General features: G+C 41.6%; 1 long non-coding RNA gene across 1 annotated transcript in view; it reads right to left on the bottom strand.

The window, feature by feature from the left end:
- Window positions 1-5220: 5220 nt before the first annotated feature.
- LOC113123666 (uncharacterized) overlaps window positions 5221-6996 on the bottom strand; it is a 187283-nt gene continuing 185507 nt past the window's right edge. Inside the window, exons 3-4 of the long non-coding RNA XR_003294974.1 lie at window positions 5423-5482; window positions 5221-5240 (exon numbers count right to left, since the gene is read on the bottom strand). This is a non-coding gene — a long non-coding RNA (uncharacterized LOC113123666). The remainder of the gene's footprint in view (window positions 5241-5422; window positions 5483-6996) is intronic.

The raw sequence follows: 6996 nt of genomic DNA, 5'->3' as shown, positions 1-6996 counted from the left end.
CGACCTGCTGCTTTGATTGTCAACACAGATCCGTCTTACCTGCCAGGCGAGCACTGGTTGGCCGTATATTTCACAGTTGATCATCAGGCCTGGTTTTTTGACAGTTATGGCAATTCTCCAGATAAATTTCAAACACATATATCCAACTTTCTCATTAAAAATGCTCGCAGAGTGTTATACTCACACACCCAGGTACAGTCGCCCCTCTCCATAACGTGCGGGCAACACTGTGTATTTTTTCTCTGGCATGTGCAAAAGAGGATTTCTTACAAAAAATGTATCGACAAATATAGCTCTGATCTTACCCGCAATGATGCCTTGGTTTTACGCTTTGTCAATAGAATCAGTCCTGTACCTGTACAGCAACATTTTACATGTGTACAATGTGCTATTATGACACGTATAAAATATTATTAATAAAAAAGACATTTCAATATACATGTTGCCATAGTGTGTTTTATTATTATTCATAATGCAAGAAAATAATCATCATCAGATCAATAAACATTCAATAATGTCATACATATAAAGTTATTTAAAAAGAAAAACGAGTAAAATACTTTGTGTTTTGTTATTCATATTGCATGAAAATAATCATTGTAAAAATAAATTCATCAGATCAATAAACATTCAATAATGTCATAGATATAAAGTTATTTAAAAAACAGTCACAGCAAAAATGATTCCAATAAAAAAATTAGTATTGTGCCCAGAATGCTTGGTTAGTTTTGCGTTGAGCACCCCTCCTAGATCTATGTACAAGTATGTCTGGGCTGCCTTTTTTTTGCTTTACTGGAAATGATATGATGATGATGATGATGGTGGCTGTGTTTGTGGTGTGGAGGAGGAGTATAGTTCTTACCAGATTTAATCTCTTCAATATCTCTACGGGCCTGAGCGTTTGATACAGCAGATAATGGTACATTTAGGCTTGCCAGTGTTTTTAAAAATTGAGTCCAACCCAGTGGCACCATGCTTGCAGACACCCGGTACGGGGCTGTAACTCTTTTAATCAAATCATATAGATGCGTGCCCCTAATTGTCTGCTTATTGATAGTGAGCTCACCCTGGTCCGTCCATGAAACTGCATCTCCAGCCCTGGACAGGGTTGACAAAATGTGTTCTGCATTTTTCCTCTGTCTGTGGGGGATATGATTCAGTACATCCTGCACAACCAAATCTTTCACACTACCCTCACCACCTGCATCACCAGCAGCAGCAATCCCTGGTGGTGGTGGTGATGGTGGTAGAGACAGTGTCAGCACATTCTTTTCACGCTCCCCCTGTTTCACCAGCGACAAATATCTCTGTAGAATAGCCGTATACTTTTTAGCTTTCTCGTAAACATCAGTGTCTGGTAATTGTAACACATGTGACATTTCCCGGTCGAGCTCATTCTGTGCCGCCTGTCTTATGGTCTCGTTGCTCTGCTGCTGCTGCTGCTTTAGCATTTCCAGTTGATTGTGTGGCACCAGATACATTTTGTGTGTATGCTCCATATCTATCTTCTGTTATTAATAAGGCTGATTATAAAGGGAATTGCAGCGCCTAGTAAGGGGACTAGAAAACCACCAGACTGATTGATGAGCTTTCTTTTTCTAAAACTAGCCAGTTTTCTATCTGCTATGCGTCTGATGACAGATTTCTGCTTTTTAAGCTGCTTATACTGCTGGTCACTGAGTGGAATATGGCCCCTCAACACGTTGAGAGCTATTTAACACAATGCTTTTATAAAGTCGTCGGCGCTGTTAGTTATGATGAGTCTACGCTGTTTTGGTCCTGATTTAAGCAATAACTCCAGCAGTGCCAAATTTCTCTGCATACGGAGCGACATTGTTACTTTAGCTTTCTAGGGATGTAGACAACCTGCTGTGTGGAGAGCAGATCCGATCTGAGTCTCAGACAATCGGGTGTTTTGGCTTTATAATCAATGAGTAAGTACCCATAGTAAGTAACCATAAGGAGCACTTGTGGCGTCGTTGAAAGCCTCTAAAAAGTATTTGGTGTTACCGGGATACATCTGACGGGCTAACAGTGTTATCTGGATTTGTCTCTGGGGTTCTTAAATAACACTAGGTAATTAGTGTTTAAACTAATTGTGCGACTGGCCTTGCCCTGTATGAACAAATTCTGTACTAGATAGATACAGATTTCTATGATGTACATATTTTGGAAAAACATTTTGAACCTCCAAATTGCCGCTGGCATCATTCATCAGATCATCAATAATCAGGAGGTTAATTTTGTCTGGAGGTAGGAGGGTGTCGTCCCCCAGTGATTCAGGCAGACCATTGACAAAGTTTATATCTCTAATCTTTAGGAGTTGATTATACAGAGGCTGCCAGCATGAATATACATATACGATGTTATCAATTTTGTGCGAAATAAGCCACTGTGCATTTTCAATGTTTTTGACAAAAAAAGTTTTTCCGCTATTCGACGGCCCGCTCACAATCATGCTGAACGGGTGTAAAAGACGGCTGTCAAACTCTATTTCAGAAGCCATAAGGTAATGTGGTAAAATCAGACAAGACCCTACGCTTGTTGTACACGACCCGGACTTTCTTCACAACAGTGTCGTTCTTCAAATGAAACTTGGTTTTATTCCTTTTGATGGTGTCTGCTACAGCTGTGAGATGTATGTTTGTTTTCTGGTCAGCTACAAATGCCTTGACAAGACCCACCAGTGACTCATGAGTCACAGCGGTCGCATTAGTAGAATTCAATGTGACTCCTTTACATTTTACCTGTCTCTTGCCTCTATGTGTGTGGTAAGCATAACATTTGGGACCCCCGGATACAAAGTTTGTGATGAAATCATCCTCCTCACCGCCCAGCTCATCTGTTAAATCCCCTAGGTAAGGACCTAAGGGAGACATCCACTCTCCGGGTCTAGACGTAAAGATTGCAGAATCTGTGTCATAATACAAGACCCGCTGTTGCAGCTTATCCAGTAATTCGTACAACATAAGCCTTGCATGAGCCGTCGTCACTGCACCTATGAAAACATTCACATCAGCCACCCTAGCGTCTCGGCCATCAGCATTTCTCCACTGCACCATAGCAATTTCATCAGAAATGAAGCAGAATTGTCTGACATCGATACAATCATTAAACATCAGCTCTGTGAACCTCTCAGGCTCTGTAATCAACTCACACAACCCCTGATTGGCTCTCATACTAAAACGCCTCATAGGGAGTTTAAAAGTAACTTGTTACAGCTCCTGACTGCCTTGTTGACGGCTATCTTGTCAGGATCGAGTTTGATGTCTTCATGAACAAAATAGTCGTACATATTTCTGCTTTTCCTCCTCGGTTCTGACGTGCTTTGGATAGCCAGACGCTTCTTGCTTGCATTTTAGGAATGTCTTGACATAGTCTTTAAAGAGAGTGTTGCTCTTTTTTGGAAAAAAACGTTGCTGCGCCACACTCACAACAAACTGGAGACCATCATCAGTCAGCGACTCATCATTACTCTGTATCACCTGACATACCTTGTCTGTAAAATGATCAATGTCATAACCATTTTCTGACCTCAAAATAACTTGCACATCGCTAACCAGTGATGGACCCCTCAATACAATGTTTAAGACATTGCCCTCTCGCGATACTTCAATAGCTCTATTTATCACTTCAACCAACCTCTCCCTGATTAACGCTGGCACACCCTGTGGATTGTCGTTTATGTCTATATCGCTGAAATTAATCGGCTGTCTTAGCTCCAAGGCATCATAGATAGGAATGTTCCTAACACTGATGGCTCCTGCTCCACACTGTGAACTATCGACTGCTGACCCAACACAACAACAACAACTAGCTAATGATGCTGATGCTAAGGCTAATGTTGTGGCATCCACAGCTGTAGCTGTGGAAGCTGATGTTGTGGCTAATGTTGTGGCATCCACAGCTGTAGCTGTGGAGGCTGATAAGACCCCCCGTTTAGCCAGAGAAGTCTGATGGTATTGTTCGATTTTTCTTTTGAGTTGCTCTGTTTTCATACGTGTATTTTCAGACCATTTGAGGAATTCAGATGGTGATAGTACAATATTACGATATTCAGAGTGTGGTGGTGATGGTGGGATGTTCAATAGTTGTCTGAAATAAGCATCTTTCTCACGAATCTATGCAGCCCTGCGTTGGAATCTAGCATGTAATATGGGCCAGTTAGGGTATTCACTATCTGCAGATATGTTCAAATTAGGGTGTTCACTATCTGCAGACATGTTGTTGTCGTTCTGGTTGATGACCCTGTCCATTTTAATAAATTATTGTGTTTTGTCTAAAAAAGTAGTCATTACTTTATGTGTATTGATCATGTGTGATAGGCCTAGTTCTGCACTGCACGGCAAAATATAAGCCTAGCTGTGCACACTCTGAGCAAGCCTGCACTATCTCTCTATGTATACAATCAAGCGTTTTACCATTCTCTCTGAGAGTAGCCCTGATGTCTGACAGCAGGCTTATGCCTGGCTGTGATAGAAAGAAAGTGTGTTCACCGGCACTAGTATGTGTTGCTATGTCTGTGTAAAAAACCGCAGTGTTTGTCTCAGAAGAAGAAGAAGATTCTGAGCTGGCAGCCCCACTAGTTGTAGCTGTATTTTGTAAGGAGGACAAATAATCATCTAGAATATCAAATAACTCTATACCAGCACCAAAACCACAACCACTACCACCATCGGCCGAGTCATGAGTGTTTGCTGCTGCTGCTGCTGCTGTATGTACAAAGTTATGTCCTGACCCACAGTCACTGTATAACAGACTTGAAGATATCAAATCCACATCACCTTGAGATGCCCGTGATGATGATTAATAGATGTCCTGCAGTTCGTGAGCTTGTGCAGCGTTCAGATTCTCCAGGAGCTGTGTTGCTTGAAAGGTCTCAGAAGCAGAAGTTCCTGGGTTCCTGTGGCTCCCTCTGCTGGACACCCCTGGATGTTGCAGCGTTCCTGGGTACCTGTGGCGCCCTCTGCTGGACACCCCTGGATGTTGCAACATTCCTGGGTACCGCCAGCTCCCTCTGCTGACCTGGCGGTGCAAGCGCTCCCTGTCGTGAGCTGACCGTTGCAGCTGGGACGTGTCTTGTATGAACTCCACCCTCCTCTGTAGATTAACCCTCAAACGTTAAAAAACCCGTTAAACATCGAATGTTCTATATTAGCATTTTACGTACCTGCTAGCAGCTCTCTGGGTCTTTTTTTTTTTTAGACGTTTCCTGGGCCGCTGACTCGTCGGTACATTTTCTGTAAAAAATAAACACGTCATTAGGCGCCATTTTTAAAAGGACGATCTTGTAATCTGGCCTAAATGCCTCGTATAACATCACATACAACGTCTATATTCACCTTAAAACGTATCCGTTTTTACAACACTCTAGACTCACGACTACATAAAAGAAACATTTACAAAAATAATAATCTCTCACCTTTATTAACGTCATCAATCACATGCTCATTTACCAAACCCGTCACTGCATTTTCATCACCTGGCGAAACACGTATTTCGTTTTTTCATTATCACTACATGTATTAATGTTAAGAACATTGCTAATGAATGAAAAGTAAAGAAAACTACACACCGGGTTTAGACAATGACTTGCTCTCGCACAGGCCGCTTGGTCCGTCACCTGTCAGATGTCATGCTTTTTTCCAGTTATGCCAACATTAATTTTCGTTCAATACAAAAGATACCACTCTCTCTCTATAATGCTAAAATGGTATATAGACAAGACTTACCTCTGTGAAAGATGAACATGATTCTCCGCTGTTTTACGCGATTCAGTGTAGCACATGATGTGGACGACTCTGCGGCCTGACTGCTAATGCGTTGCTAACTCTAGCGAGGCACACTCGTACCTACTGACGTCACTATGACACGGGACTAAAATGGCGTCTACGAGATTTTAAAAAAGGAGTAGCAGAAATTATTTTAATGGTTTATATGTTTTTTAATGTAAATTAGTAGGAGAAATTATTTATTTAATGGTTTATAATTCCAACGGCAAGGTCACTCCCCTTTCGACCTATACGTCTCACACACACACACACACACACACACACACACCCACCCAACAGCAAAACGAACTTCTACTTATCTTTAAAAAACACCCTCATCCATTACTGTTGCTGCTGCAACGTTATAGGAAACACCCTTCAGCCCTCCCTAATCTTTTTTATCTTAAAATAAAACATTTTAAACTACACCCATTATTATTATGGGAGGCAACTTTTATTTATTAAGGGAGCCATCATTTATTAGGGGTAACACCCTTTATTAGGCGGAGGCTATATTTAATAGGGGAAAACACCCTTTATTATGGGAGGGGCCCTTAATTATTAACTTCATATCAAAATATAGATCTTATCAGCAAAATGAACCCCCTTATTACTACTCGTGTGATCGGTTACCTCCGGGTTTTCGGGATTAATCATGCAACACTACTCACCTGTTTTGTCTTTCAGGAGCTCACAGTACTTATAATCACCTTCAGTCACAGACGGGTCGCCGGATTGCCTGCTTCGCCACCGGGGATGATGGACTCACATGGAACGCTCGAGTCGACGGAGGATTAACGTTGGCTGCTCTGCGGGTCTTGCCCTGGTCTCTCTTCCTCATCTACCTAGACTCCCTATGAAGTTACCTGGTGTCGGCCTAGGTTGAAACCACCATTCTCCAAAGCCTGTTTCCGGACAGTCACTCCACTCTCCTGGTCATCCATCAGTATCCAAGCTACGTTTCTCTTTGATTATTGTAAATAAAGACATTACTGACAGCCTGAACTTTAGTGTGGCATTTTTTGGTCCTCAAGACTTCAAAGATCCTGACATGTGCACGCACACACACACCCAATACTTGACTTCAAATGAATGAACATTTGTGTATTATATCCAGAAATAATAATTTATATTCTCATTACTTGTGTGTAATAAACTTTGTGTTTTTTCTAATTTTTTCAGTGTTAACAACACATAGGTTTGTATGTTCAGTTCACAAAACAAG

Source organism: Mastacembelus armatus, chromosome 21 (genome assembly GCF_900324485.2).
Source record: "Mastacembelus armatus chromosome 21, fMasArm1.2, whole genome shotgun sequence".
In the NCBI taxonomy this organism is placed as follows: Eukaryota; Metazoa; Chordata; class Actinopteri; order Synbranchiformes; family Mastacembelidae; genus Mastacembelus; species Mastacembelus armatus.
The sequence above is the reverse complement of the archived record's forward strand: the minus strand, read 5'-3'. Positions and strand labels throughout refer to the sequence as shown.